Raw genomic sequence first — 16,097 nt, forward strand, 5'->3', positions numbered from 1 at the left:
GGTTGTAAAGAAAGCTTTTGGCATACTGGCCTTCATAAATCAAAGTATTGAGTATAGGAGTTGGGATGTTATGGTGAGGTTGTATAAGACATTGATGAGGCCAACTTTGGAGTATTGTGTGCAGTTCTGGTCACCTAACTACAGGAAGGATATCAGTAAGATTGAGAGAGTGCAGAGAAGATTTACTAGGATGTTGCCGGGTCTTAAGGAATTGAGTTACAGGGAAAGATTAAACAGGTTAGGACTTTATTCCTTGGAGCGTAGAAGAATGAGGGGAGATTTGATAGAAGTTTACAAAATTATGAGGGGTATAGACAGAGTAAATGCGAGTAGGCTCTTTCCACTTAGATTAGGAGAGATAAACACGAGAGGACATGGCTTTAGGGTGAAAGGGGAAAGGTTTAGGGGGAACATTAGGGGGAACTTCTTCACTCAGAGAGTGGTGAGAGTGTGGAACGAGCTACCATCTGACGTGGTAAATGTGGGCTCACTCTTAAGTTTTAAGAATAAATTGGATAGATACATGGATGGGAGAGGTCTGGAGGGTTATGGACTAGGTGCAGGTCAATGGGACTAGTGGAATAATATTTCGGCACAGACTAGAAGGGCCGAATGACCTGTTTTCTGTGCTGTAGTGTTCTATGGTTCTATGGCTCTATCACTGTTTATGAGGTGCAGATTATACTTTCTTGATTTTGGACCTGCAGCAAACATTCCTTCTCCTCCTGGCCCACAAGCAGTGCTGTAAAGACACTCAACTCATGGATTCAATTCTTCTCACCTCCTTTCAAAACCCAGATTTCACAAGGCCTGGAAAACCCAATCAAAACCAGTCACAAATAGACTGTTAACATGAAGGCAGCCAGCACCATTATAATGTTTAAATGACCAACCTTTTTCTTGCAAACAGATTGGTTGTTCGCCTCTCATCCCACTTCCATTTAAAGCAGAAGTGATCAGGACTCCTATCTAGGAGTGCTTGATGTGACAGTATTGAAAGATCTTTATTCTGTATCCAGAAATCTGTCGTACTTCACTTGAGAGTGTCTAATAGAGCCATGTGGAGGGAGCTTGACCCTTCCCTGGGAGTGTTTGATGGGATGGTGTACTTAGTTTTACCCCATTATTGCCCATGATGTTATTATTGCACCAATGCTCAAATCATCTGATCATCCTGGTCATTCCATCACTTATTGCCTCTGATGCCCCTTCCTGTTCCAGAGAATAAATTGATTTCAGACACAGAGGAGGCTGTGATATCCCTGCTTTATTCCAACACCATTCCCTCAAACTGCTTCTTACTGCTGGAGCATATTAAAGCCATTAATCAATTAATTAAAAGCAATTTTTCGCTGCCTGTCCAACTTTACCATTGACAGGCAGGCGATTCAGCCAGGTGGCCTTTGGATTTTTTAGGAAACCTCATCCACGGGCGGGATGAAATTTCCGACAATTTTTTAAAAAATGTTTTGACCGCATTTTTACTACGTCCTTGTTCATGTGAGTGAGTCCTATGTGGGGACATGTTTTGTACATTTTTAGAATCTTCATTTTTGATTTTAATGTTCTTCAGCTCCTTGAGGCAGCTCCCTGCCTTCAGGGAGCTTTCAGTGCGCACTCCCCAGTGCATGCGCAGACGTTCGCGCTCGTACTCCTGCCCCCACCCTGGCAGCACTCAGCTTCTCAACACGCCTTTCATGCTGACTGGCCGTTAATTGGCCAGCAAGTGTGAAATCACAGTCGGGAGCCGATCGTAGGGGATGGACCATTTCCTGACCACTCCCAGGCCTGCTCGCCGTGCCTGCCCAACAACCCGAAAATCCTGCACTATGTGGTGTATAAAGTGTGAGGTGGACATAGGCATTATTGAATAGTGGAACATCACATTTGTAACACCTGAGACCGGGTTGATGAGCGGTAATTTTGGGAGACTGTGCTCTCAGGAGGCTCAATCTATGAGAGCGGAGTCAAGGACAGGACTGATTGGCCATGAATACAGGTTGTACAATGAGTCGGCAGACTGGAGAAGAGCCTGGTCATGTGACCCTGTAACACCTTGAGTGGGAGGGGCCTCAGTTGTTTTGTGACATAATTCCTGGCCACTGTGAGGTTGACTGCTGACTCCTTTATGATATCATCTGGAGACAGGTGTGCGATCCTGGTAATGCCCCAACAGTGTAATGTCACTCTGGGATGAGCTGGATTAAATCTAGAGGCAAGTCGTGTGCTGTTGTGAGAGTGGGACATGGGATTCCTCAATGTCCTAGAGGTTCTAACTTACGTCAGTCCAAAAAGATGTTTGGCCTACTACATAATTGAGCTACATTGTGTATGAATTTCAGTGCCAGTGTGATGCCAGGTACGTAAGCCTAATGATTGGAAGATTGAATCAAACATGTTCTTCTGGCTGTTCAAAATAGACAGGGTACAGACCATACTCAACCAGCCAGTGCTTACAAAACCCAAAATAAAACATCTTCTGTTAGATGTGATTCTGTGATTGGACAGCACTTGCTGAACAATCCTGAGTTTGCTAATAGCTACACTAATAACAAATTTAAGATAATCAGTCGAGCTCATAATGTGGTTCATTTACACTTGCTAGAAGCAACACACATTCATATGCAAGGGTATGCAAACAAAAGGAATATGTTCAAGCCTTGTACCTTGTTTGAATTACCTGGAAGCTTGAGGAGCCTATAGTCAATGCCTCAGCCAATCAGAGTCAGTTTGCTAACCATTCAGCACCCTGCAGTATAAATTGCTGTGATTGTTTGAAACTGAGCATACTTCCATTTGTCCTGATGAGTGCAAGGTGAAAAGCTTCAGCAATGTCTTTCTTTCCCATAATATTTAAATATTTTCTGTTGTATTCTTGCCCACAGGTGGCATGAGTAAGACGATGGAGACCTTATGGGTGGGAAGCCTGTTTCACCAGGCTCAAGCCTGTGACAGCAGATAGGTGTACTGAGGGAGTGAGAGATATCATGTGGGTGAATCCAAATACTGTGGGTGGGGGGAGTTTGTTCACTATTTCTGGGGGCATGGCGCAATGTTGGCCAGGGAGGGCAAATAGTGGTTAGGGGTTGAAATGGTGGCTGGGTGAGGGAATACAGATCACTGGTTATGCAGGTAGATTATATTCAGTAACTTCTTGGACCTGGAGCAAACAATTCTTCTCCCCTGGCCCAGAAGCTGTGCTGTAAAGACATTCAACTCATGGATTCAAATTCCTCTTGCCTCGTTCCGCTGCCTGGTTTCTCAAAGCCTGGGAAACCCAGCCAAAAGCAGTCAAAAATAGACTGCCTGGTAACATGAAAACAAGCAGCACCATTATAATATTTAAATGACCAACCTGTTTTCTGCGATGGGAATGACTGCCCAACCCTTGTCCCACTTCCACTAAAACCAAAAGTGAACAGGATGAAGCCTGCCCTGGGAATGTTTCATGTGACAGTATTAAGGGAGCATTATTCTGTATCCAGCATGTTGTGCCTGCTCTGCCATTCGATGAGATCATGGCTGATCTGAATGTGGCTTTAACTCCACTTTCCTGCCTGCCCCTCGTAACCTTTGACTTCCTTGTAGGTCAAAAATATTTCTAACTAAAGCTTAAACATATTCAATGATCCAGCCTCCACTGCTCTCTGGTATAGTGAATTCCAAAGATTCACCACTCACTGAGAGAGGAAATTCCTCCACATTTCCGTCTTAAATGGAAGACCCCTTATTCTCAGACTGTGCCCCGAGTTCTTGATTTCCCCCAAGAGAGGAAACAAGTTCTCAGCATCTATCACACCAAGTCCCCAAGAATCTTTATATGTTTCAATAAAAGCTCGTCTCATTCTTCTAAACTCCAGTGAGTATTGACCCAAACTGTTCAGACTTTCCTCATAAGACAATCCCTTCATCCCAGGAATCAGTTGAGTGAACCTTCTCTAAACTGCTTCCAATGCAATCATGGAGACTAAAATGGCACACAGTACTCTTAGCTGTAGCCACACCAATGCCGTGTACAGTTGTAGCAAGACTTCCCTACTTTTATACTCCACCCACCTTGCAATGAAGGCCAACATTCCATTTATCTTCCTAATCACTTGCTGTACTTGCATGCTAAATTCTTGTGATTCATGTACAAGGACACCCAGATCCCTCTGTACTGCAGCATTCTGTAGATCCCCCTTCATTCAAATAAATTCTGCGTTTCTATCCTTCCTGCCAAAGTGGACAACTTCACATTTGACTCCATCTGCCAAATTTTTGCCTGCTCATAACTATCTATATATCTTCACAGACTCTTTGTATCCTCCTCACAATTTGCCTTCTTTGTATCATCAAATTTGGCTAAAATACAGTCAGTTCCTTCATCCAACTCATTAATATAGCTTGCAAATAACTGAGGCTCTAACACTGATCCCTATGACACAGTTTTTACAGTTTGCCATCCTGAAAATGACCCATTTATCCTGACTCTCTGTTTTCTGTTAGTTAGCCAGTCCTCTATCCATGCTAATATATCACCCCAACATCATGAGCTCTTATCTTGTGCAGTAATTTTTTATGTTGCACTTTATCACATGCCTTTTGGAAATCCAAATACATTACATTTACTGGGTCCCCTTTATACATCCTACTTGTGACATCCTCAAAGAACTCTAATAAATTTGTCAAACATGATTATCCTTTCATAAAACCATGGCCGGAATTTTCCCACATTTGCATTAAGTGCCGTAGTGGGTGGGCAAAATGGCGTCCTACCCAGTGAAGGGCGATGGCGGGTTTTCACGCCATGTCATCCAGCGCCCACCGCATTATTTATGCATCCCCAGGAAACACGCCATTTCCATAGCGGGCGGGTTCTCATTCGCCCGCCCTCCATCACCCCACTGTTGCATCACGCTGGCTGCCATGTTTAAAAGCCAGCACACCAACTTCACTACCAGCTCATCACCGCTGTCCGGGAGACATGGCTAAAGGAAAAAAGACCACAGCATCCCGGTTTAATGAGGGGTCCCTCAAGCAACTGCTGGATGCCGTGGAGGCCCACCGAGTTGTCCTGTACCCCCGCTCTGGCCGCAGGATGGGCAGCAACATCACCAATCCAGTTTGGGGGGTGGTGGCAGCGATGATCAGTGGCAGCGGTGATCAGCACCAATGCCCTTCAGAAGAGGACAGCTACCCAGTGCCAAAAGAGGATGAATGATCTCCTCCATTCCACCAGGGTAAGCCACTCTTCTCATCAGTCTCAACTCACACACTCACAAACCCATCACACTTCGACAAGGCCCTCACTCACTGCCAGTTCAAGGGACATCACCATTCACTCTCTCACACACACCTTCATTGTCCTTATCCCGTCCATGGGACCACTCATCACCCACACATGCCAGACACATTTATCATCTGGCCTGGCAGGTGTCCTGCTTACACTCTCTCCGTCTCTATTCATGCAGGACAAGCTGGCACACAACAACAGGGAGAGGTTGCAGACCGGTGGAGGAATGCCTGAAATCAAGGGCCTCACGAAATTTGAAAACAGAGCCATCCAGCTGGCCGACGAAGATCTGGACTGTTCCTGTGCTGACAGTGAGGTTGGCGGCGCTTAGCCAAGTGAAGATCCAGCAGTGCAACATCCATCAGGCAACCATGCCGTGAGTGATGTGTCCTGTTTCACAGGCCACTGCCATGCGCTAATTATCTCTCCTTGCTTTTGCAGTCACATCTACCAAACAACCAATAGAGTCCATGACCCAGGACCTCCAACCGAGCTCCGACCAAAACCACAAAGGGGGATCTGAAGGCACCCTCCTCGAAGTCCCGTCACAGCGCTCACCCACACCCTCCACCAACGTAGAGACACACACCTCGGTCGGACCTAGCTTTAGAGTAGCCTCAGGATCACAATCTGGTGAGCACATCACACTGTCTGATCCACAGCAGGCGGTGGGAGGTTTCCGGCACTCGGAGGACTGCTGGAAGACATAAATCTGCTGAGCCCGAGTCAGGTGATGAGCCTCTGGATTCGGTCATGTCAGAGTTTCTGGAGCTGCAAAGGCAAGCTTGGGAACATCAGGAAGGGATGTCCGTTGCACTCCTCAGATTGCAAGGCACGATGGAGGTGTCGTCCATCTCCAATCTGAGGTGATAGCGCCGGCATTGCAATGCACCAAGGTCAACACTGGTAGGATGGTGGCCACCATGGAGACCTTGGTCCAGGGCATCCGTCCTGCACTGCTGCGCGGGCTCAACCCCATCACCGACCCCATAATTGGCCTCCAACAGTGTGTACACGAGAGGGGTGCCGAGCAGCTCAATCTCATTCCAGCCACCCCTTCTCCTCAAGGAGTCAGCCGGAGGTCCTCGGGCACCAGTAGGGAGGAGGATCAGCAGGTGCACTCTCCAGGCCCATCCACCCAGGTGACTCTGAGAGTGTCTGGCCCATCCAAATCTCCTCTTCCTGTGCCCTCAGCAGCTCCAGCTCCACAGGCCGAGGAGGTACCACTGCCACACAGCAGGACCCTGAAAGCAAGCTGGGGCCCTCCAAGTCTCAGCCCTCCAGAGGACGCCCATCAAAGTCATCACAGACATGGCATCGCAGTCAGCAGGCTGCCTCCACCTCCACTGCAGATGTCCAGGGAGCACCAAGATGTAGAGGCAGGGTTGGAAAAGTTAAGGAGAGTTAACTCTTTTGGAGTCAACCAATTAAACTAAATTAACAAAATGAGGGACAAGAGTTAAGGAGAATTAGTTGCACAGCCTGGGCAAGGGTGTTGATCACTTGAACATACTGTTCACTATTGTCAATAAACTCTCAACAATGTCTCCCTGCCTATGGCTCCTTGTTCTGATGAGCAGTGTTCTTGTCGCTCAGATATGAAACCTTTCTGCACAAGATAAAAGGCAGGTGTCTCAGTCCAGGGCCTCTTCCCTGTGCTCTGTGCAGCCTTCAGACCAAAGTGATGGTCCAGCCTCACACACCCCGGAAACATTACTGATCCCTGCACCTCGGCAATGCTGGTCATTGTTGCCAGAATGTAGTGGGCAGGCGCTAAAGTTCTCTCATTCTCTCCGTGTGCTCTCAGCACCTTTAAGGTGGGGCTGGCCCCCATCTCTTCAGCATCTGTCACCACTGATGCTGTGCTCCAGCTTCTGAAGGGCTCAGGTGCTGAAGGCGGACAAAGCATCAGATGCTTCTAAAGTTTCATAGCTGTGTCTCTATGATATGACCCTGATCACAGGGCACAAGCGAGCTGCCCTCGGCCAGACAGGAGTCAGACATTCTCAGAGGCTGTGTGAAGATTTATGGAGTGTCCTCACTGCATGTTGTCATCATCCTCCTGCAATTGAGCGACTATTTGGGCCTCCACTGTGTCTCCATGACAGGAGCATTCTCACAGAGGGTACTGGTGCTACCATAAGCCAGACTGGAGTCAAACGTTCACAAATGCGGATGTCAACGGATGTTGACCTCACTGCATGTTGTCATCATCCTCCACAAATCTAGCAGCTATGAGGGCCTCCCAAGCACGCCTGCCTCATCTGGCCAGTGCTTGGGACTCATCCCCATTATCGTCGCCTCCGAGGACTCCCTCACCCTCATCCCTGTCGGCATCCTCCTCATCAGAGGAGACCTCCCTCCAGCTCCTCCATCTCCTCTTCAGCCAGATCGTGTCCTCGTTGCAGCACCAGGTTGTAAAGCAGACGATGACAATGTGTGACACTGGATTGTATTGCAGGGCTCCACCAGACCAGTCCAGGCACCGGAACCTCATCTTTAGCATCTCGATGGTCTGCTCCACCAAGTTGCAAGTTGCAGCATGAGCCTCGTTATACCGTCTCTCTGCTGCAGTCTGAGGCCACCGCACGGGTGTCATCAGCTACGGCCTCTGCGGGTAGCCCTTGTCCCCGAGGAGCCAACCCTGCAGCTTCTGTGGGCCCTGGAAGACTGCAGGGATCTGTGAGCAACTCAGGATGTAGGCATCGTGCATGGTCCCTGGAAACCATGCACACACCTACAGGATGCGTTTCTGGTGGTCGCACATTCAGTGAGTGGAAGGCCTTATGGTTGATGTCATCCACCATGTGCAGCAACTGAGATCTGAGTGCCAAATGAGTGCAGTTGATTGCATCCTGCATCTGTGTGAATCCTGAGATCAGGGCGAATTCAATGGCCTTTGCATCCTGGCTGTCCCGGTCTGGGTGAAATGCACAAAGTAGTGTGCCCTCAAGAAGATGGCATCTGTGATCTCAGGGATACATTTGTGGGTGGAGGCTTGTGATATCCCAGAGGTCACCTGTGGAGTTCTGAAACTGTCAGTGGATGCCCTCCATGTCCCCTTGGTGCCAAGTCCTGCAGTAAGTGGCAGATGTGAGCGACCAGGTCCCTAGACATGCACAGTCACCTGCAACACTAGTTCTCAGTCATCTGCAGGATGACTGACAGAGTCTGTAGACCTTGGGTGTCGCTAAGCGCCGACCAGACACGACTCTCTGTCGCTCCTGGGCAGTGAGTGCAGGAGCCCCAGCAGACCCTTCTTCCTGAGGTTGCTGCTCCTGCCTTTGTGCGGCCAGGAGCCTCGGTAGCTCTCTCCTCTGCCTTCTTCACTCTCTGTAGGCCTTCAGGCATACAGCTAGGTCACCAGGATCCATGATCCTGACGTGGTCCTCCTGCAGCATGAAAATGAGAGAGAGAGACGTGGTTATCATGGCTGTACTTAGCACCTCTTCTGGCCCTGTGTGACCACCCCTTAACGCTTCCCGGAGAGTGCTAGTCACGCCTCAGATGGCCAGAGATGAGTGCACTGCATGGCTGCCCTGTCAACCTGCAACATGGGGGAGACAGCTTTTAACCAGGATACTGAGATTGCAAGGGGGTGTGAGCACCTCTAGCAGTGACTGCTACATGGCCAGCGTTGACGAGGAGAATGTACAACGTGTGCAGTCCAACTGCTCCGCGGTCCAGTAAAGTGGTCACGGACTCGCAGTCTGTGCCGGGGGCGAGGGTAGGGGGTGGGGGTGTGGGGGGCAAGGTCTGGAACGCTTGGTGGCACTTTGGTGCCTGCGCGTTGCTTGCATTGACGGGCAGGCTAGGAGCCCGACCCCAATCATATCACTGTGGCTGTGCCTGAACTGTCTCAGTTTCAGAGGAATGGTCAGTTTATACAGGTGTCCCTAATGCGTGGCAGCTTCCCTCGCTTACCCTGCCCCCAACCTCAATTTCTTGTGCGTGGGATCCAACTCCAGGGCAGCAGTTGGCCCACCTCACCGCATCCCCCCCTACAACAACAGCAACAGATGCCTCCAAGGCTAGGCAGCAGTTGCCACCAGACACCACTCCCCACCCCCCCCACCCCTAACTACAGTTGCCTCCGTGGCAGGGGGGCACTTCACCCAGGCCCCCCAGCGCCCCTGAAGCCTGCAAAGCAACAGACGACCCTGGTGAGTTGTGGAAAACGATACTGTTCACTCACCTCAGTTCACCCGATGTGAAGGCTGCCTGTGTGCTGTTGTGAAACACACCGATGTGCTTTCCCGCTGACATGAACAGATGATCCGGCGAGTGTCCAAGAGCCTGGTGGGATGGCCTTTTAATGAGATGTTGATGTATGACAATGAGCTCCCCGACAACTGTTGGTGGGAAACACGGCCCACTGTCGGCAGGCTGAGCGGACGATCGCAGCCTGCCTTCCCACTGTCATGGAACCGATCGCGCCATATTGTCCGTGTGCACCACCTATCACACCCGTTGCCAGCAGGTATGGAAAATTCTGCCCATGTTGACTCTACTAGATTGCATTCTGATTTTCTAAATGTCCTGCTACCACTTCCTTAATAATGCATTCCACCATTTTACCAATGACACATTTTAGGCAAACTGGCCTATAGTTTCCTGCTTCCAGACTCCCTCCTTTCTTGCATAGAGATGTTATATTTGTGGTTTTCCAATCCACTGGGATCTTCCTCCAATTTGGGGAATTTTGGAAGACTAGAACCAAGGCATCCTTTTAAGACCATCAGGTTAAGGGACCTTGTCAGCCTTTAATCCCATTAGTTTACCCGCTAATACTTTTTCTGATCATGATTATTTTAAGCTCCTCTCTCCCTTTTTCCCCTTGATTTCCTATTTTCTTGGAATGCGTTGCCCTTGTTATATTTTTAATCATACTTTACTGGTTTCTAAAAATGTTCCCAACCTTCTGGCCTTGCACTAATTTTTGCAGCATTGTACGCCTTTTCATTCAGTATGATACCATATTTAACTTCCTTAGTTAGCCAGGAAGGTGCATCCTTCTCATGGAGTCTTTCAATCATCTCTCTTTAACTTATTTTCCCGGTCCTCTGTTGCCAACTCTTCCTTCATATCTTTGTAATTGCCTTCGTTTAAGGTTAAGATACTACTTTAAATCCAGGTTGCTCACCCTTAATCTGAATGTGAACTTCCATCATGTTAGAATCACTCTTGCCTGGAGGATCTTTGACTATGAGGTCATTAATTAACCCTGTCTCATTATACATAACAGGTATGAAATAGCCTGTTACCTGGTTGATTCCAGATCATATTGTTCTAAGAAACTATCTTGAATGCACTCTATAAATTTGTCCTCAAGGCTATCTTTGCCAATTTGATTCGTCCAATCTATATGAAGATTAAAATCGTCCACAGTAATTGCAGTTCCTTTCTTATGAATCTTATTAAGATTCCTTAATGTATAACTGGTCCTAGAGTGTACCTACTGGTAGGGCACATCCAAATCACCCCACCAGTGAATTCTTTGCCTCACTGTTAAATCCCTTTTTGAACAGGGCTCTACCAGCCCTTTCTTTTCCTTCCTCCCTGTCCTTCCAAAGTATCAAAAAACATTGAAAATTCAGTTCGCAGCCTCAGTCACATTGCAGCCATGGGCAGGATTTTCCAGCCCCGCCTGCTGCCAGGATCATCCGGTCCTGCTGAAAGTCAATGGGCTTTTGGCTGGGCCGCTGAATCACCTGTGGATGCAGGAAAATCCCAGTCCTTGTCTCTGTAATGGGCATCACATTGATTTCTATTTGTACTATCAATTCATGCATCGCCATGTCCTTTCTCATTAACTTTTGAAAACTCCCCTCACGTGAATCAATGTCCCTTTCCGCACACAGGTTTCTGGCATTAGCACAATGAAATTAGCAGTATGAAACACGAGTGTAGGTGATTTCATTTATTCTGTGACACAAACATGTTTTGTTTGCAATATTCTGAGCGATCAGCCCCTGTCCACTCCCATCCTATTTTATGATTTCCTCGTAACTCCACTTTGAATAAGGATTATCCCACCTTTGACCACTGCAATTTCTTTCTTTCAGCATATCTTTCAAAACCAGGACTGTCCTATAGATGTCATGTACCTCCTGGCAGCACATTTCCAGGACTGTACGAGAGACAAGAGAGTGACAGCAAAGAGGAAGGACATGTACAGTCACACTCATCAGTCACACTCATCACACTGTTGCTGCAGTGCAGATGGGGAATTTCTGGACGGAGATAACAGCAAGTCTGTTGGACCCAACAGTCACTCAGCACAACAGATAGCAAAGGAGAGAGTCAGAAAATACAACTCTTTGAGAAACTGGATTCTGAACAAACTGAGATTCCCCAGAGCAGGGCACAGTCATACCAGATACAAGTGTCGGAAAGGTTTGTTGTCCTGGTGTAATCCAGAATGTCTGTAGGCCAAGAAGAGTAACAGTCATTCCAGATTAACACATAAGAGACCTGTTACAAAGGGATTGGAAAGCGCTCAGAAAAAATTAGCACTAAAATATTAAAGTGAAGATATGAGTTGTATACATGAGATGAAATTCAGCTCTGATATCTGACTACTTGATAGAACATTATATACGGAACTTTACCCTGTACCTAACCCATGCCTGAACATGTTTAATGGGTCAATGCAGAAGAGGCTTTGTTCAGTATGTAATCGGTACAAACCGTGACCGGGAATTGTTTGATGGAATGTGCTGAAAGGATTTATACATCATATTTGACCTGTGCTCTGCCTGACCTGGGAATTTTCAATGATCCCTATTGGAAGGAGCTTTACTCTGTACTTAACTAGTTCATGATGTTATTTCCAATTCTTGTCCGTGATGTCCTTTCTAATTATACCCCCAATGGTCCCATCATTTGATTCTCCTGATGATCCCTCCACTTTTTGCCTCTGGCACCTCTTCCTGTTAGAGGGAGTCGAATGATTCTTGGGAACAGAAGAAGTTGCAATATCCCTGTCTCGATCCAACACTATTTAGGCTTTGTCCCAATCTCACCAAAGTTCCAGCATTTGATTAGGGGAATCCGCAAGGATAATCCTGCCGCTTGCCTCCACTAACCCACCTTAATCACTGTTTGTGTGAAGAATTCCTTCCTGAAGTTAGTCCTGGCCTTACCTTCTACCTACCTGCCCACACTTGCTACAATTGTGACTGAATTTAGGACATTGCTCTATTCTATTCCACTTTCTGTAATATGCCCCTCCTTTCAAGTTTACAGATCCTGAGTATCACTGACCTTCCCTCTCATCATAGTCCTCTGACCCAAGAGATTGGGGATCCAAGGGGCTTTGTGACCCCAATATTGGGACAAAATGTAGGCCTGAGGCCAGGCAGGCCAGCAGTAAAAAGCGGCACAATCTCCTGGGAGGAGGCCTCACGATTTACCACTTCCACACTCAAACCATCAAACAGGATCTCGATGCTGCCGATAGCAATCAGGGGCTTCCCAGACCACCCCCAGGGGAAGTTCCCTGTCAGTGGGGGTGCATTAGGGGGCCATCCTGACTGAGTGAGATTGGTCTGTGCAATACCTGATCACAACAGCGATGTCTCAGGGTCGTCTCCCTGTATTATGTGAGATTTCATCATCATATAAGGGTTTGCATCAAGTGTCACTTTGGAAACTAATGTCCATCTAGACATTGTGATCTGTCCCAGGGTCGGTCTGAACTCGTGTCACACACTAGATGCTTGAGTCACTTACTGAAAGAGTAGCTGAGGTGGTTTTCTGTGGCCTTTCTTAACATTGTTATCTTCAGAGTATCTTCTTCTAGGTGGGCTGTTGTAACCAAGGTTAAAGCGGTTCACCTGCTCTTTCTGATGGGGGGTTTTGGCACCCATCGGATGCAAGTACCTGCACTGGTCATGAGGCCAGTGTTCAGAGCCAGCGCTCCACTCCATTCACTGGAGTGGAGCCCAAAACCAACGCTCTGACTCTGAGGTGGGAAGATACAGCTGAGCCAGTGGTCACTCCAGCTGGATGTGAGGAACCCCTGGATGTCAGTGCAGGGTTTAGAAACCATGTACTAGTCTGCACTCACTGGGGTTGCCTGGAGCAGGGTGTGATCTCATCACTATCTCACTCCAAGGCAGCAATGGCTGCACTAAGACAAAGGCTCACTCTAGAAAGTGATGGATAAAATAAATTTAACCAGGAGAAGATCATCAGAGTTATTAAATCATCTTACTATAGAATCATCTCAGTTCACAATTAGTTTCCACAAGACAAGGAATTGCTGCTGCTGTGATTCAGGGGCCGGTGGGAGGCTGCTGAAGGGCTTTACCTGACACAATAATTGTTCACTTTCCTGCTTTGAAGGTTCTCCAAGTTTCAGCTTTGTAAAGCTATTAATGAGGACAATATAGACAATGCCTCGACGTTGATTGACATCCCAGTCTTACTCTGTTTGTAGAGGTTAAGGTGGCACACTAGAACAGCACATAAATATGTAAGAACATGAAAATTAGGAGCAGCAGTAGGCCACATAGCCTGTCAAGCCTGCTCTGCCATTCAATACGATCAAGACTGATTTTGGGCTTCAACCCCCGATAACCTATCACCCCCTCGCTTACCAAGAATCTATCCACCTCTCCCTTAAAAATAAAGACTCTGCTTCTACCACCTTTTCAGGAAGAGAGTTCCAAAGACTCATGACTCTCTGAATGAAAAAAATTCACCTCATCTCTTTTTTAAATGGGTGAGCTCCTTATTTTTAAACAGTGACCCTTAGTTCTAGATTTTTCCACAAGAGGAAACATCCTCTCCACATCCAACTTGTCAAGACCCCTCAGGATCTTATGTTTCAATCAAGTGCCCTCTTACTCTTCTAAACTCCAGTGGATACATGCCTAGTCTGTCCAACCTTTCCTCATAAGACAATCCACCCATTCCAGGTATTAGTCTGGTGAACCTTCTCTGAACTGCTTCCTATGCATCTACATCCTTCCTTTAATAAGGTGACCAATATTGTACACAGTACTCCAGGTGTGGTCTCACTGGTGCCCTGTACAACTGAAGCATCAACTTGTTCTGGCTAGATAAACACAAAAATCTTGAGACCATCCAGGACAAAGCTTGATTGGCACCACATCCACCACCTTAAAAATTCACTCCCTCCACCACCGACGCACAGTAGCAGCAGTGTGTACATCTACAAGATGCACTGCAGGAACTCACCAAGGATCCTTTGACAGCACCTTCAAAACCCATGACCACTACCACCTAGAAGGACAAGGGCAGCAGATAGATGGGAACACCACAACCTGCAAGTTCCCCTCCAAGTCACTCACCATCCTGACTTGGAAATATATCACTGTTCCTTCATTGTCACTGGGTCAAAATCCTGGAACTCCCTCCCTAACAGCACTGTGGGTGTGCCTACACCACATGGACTGCAGCGGTTCAAGAAGGCAGCTCACCACCACTTTCTCAAGGGCAACTAGGGATGGGCAACAAATCCTGGCCTAGTGAGTGATGCCCACATCCTGTGAAATAATAAATTAAAAAATACATGAGGGAGAAAGGAATAGAAGGGTATCAGAGAGGGTTAAATGAAGATGTATGGAAAGAGGCTCATTTGGAACAGAAACACTGGAACTGACCAATTGGGTCTGAAGTCCTGTTTCCATGCTGTACATTCCATATAGTTCTATACATCAATACTTTACAGTCAGATTACAATCCACCAGCGTCCAGTGTGTGCCTCGGAATCTACTTATGGTTAGAAGGGATCCTCTAAAATCATGCGACTGGAATAGGATCTACTAATAGGATGCAGCTCAAAATAATCTACCGATTAGATCAGAATCTACCTTATGGATTGCATTGAATCTAACAACATGCTACATTGAACATATCATTGACCAATATCCCATGGCTGGAACAGATTCTAACAACACCTTACAGCTGGATTCAAATCGACAAGAATACTTCCATCATTAAAGAATGTCAGGAGCTGGGTCTATGTGCTCCAGAGCAGTGTAAAATTAAGAGGTGAGCTGAAAGGAGTTTATGAAATAATGGAAAGTCTGGATGGTGTCCAGAGTGATCGATTATTCCAGTTTAACAGATTGGGCACATGAGTCTAAACTACACAACACTAGCAATAGGCTGGACATTAAGTGGTTCTTATTTTCACAGACAGCAGTGAGCCTCTAGAGTTTGTTATTGGCTGGTGTGGCGGGTGCTGAGTCTGCACGTCTTCAAGAGGGAGCTGGATTAGTTCCTGACAAGGAAAGGATCATGTCATATAGAAGGTAAGTGGATTGATAATTGATGCCTGTGTGAGTTGTGTGGCCCCCTTGACTGGTTTCAATCAAAGGTAGGTGATTAAGGTAAGAGAGCAGCTCTCATTAGAGCTGCTTTTTGGCCTCTCCAGGAGATTACATGGCTGAAGGGGTGGGGTGCGAGTGGGATTGTGAGAGGAAATATCGAACTGTGAGGATCCAGGTATCATGGGCTGATTTTAGTGGGGGCGGGGTGCAGTATCCCTGCCTGCAAGCCTGCCTGTGCTTGGCTGGCTCGACGCCACCCCGCTCTCCCTCCCCAGCTATTTACCAGCTGTCAAGCCTTTCATTGGCTCAAGGGAGGCCTTCCTGCCCCATCTGAGAGGAAATCCTGCCTTCAAATCAAATGACCAGCAGCTCTCATCCCAGCAGTGTCAATGGAAGAGGAACATGGTGAGTTCCAGTCATCAGGCTGGGCATTTGGCAGCTGTTTCCCCACCACAGGAAAAATCCCAGCGGCACAGAAAAGACATTTATGTGGTCATTAATTGGCAACTTAAGGACCT

Source organism: Cetorhinus maximus, chromosome 5 (genome assembly GCF_964194155.1).
Source record: "Cetorhinus maximus chromosome 5, sCetMax3.hap1.1, whole genome shotgun sequence".
Taxonomy (NCBI): Eukaryota; Metazoa; Chordata; class Chondrichthyes; order Lamniformes; family Cetorhinidae; genus Cetorhinus; species Cetorhinus maximus.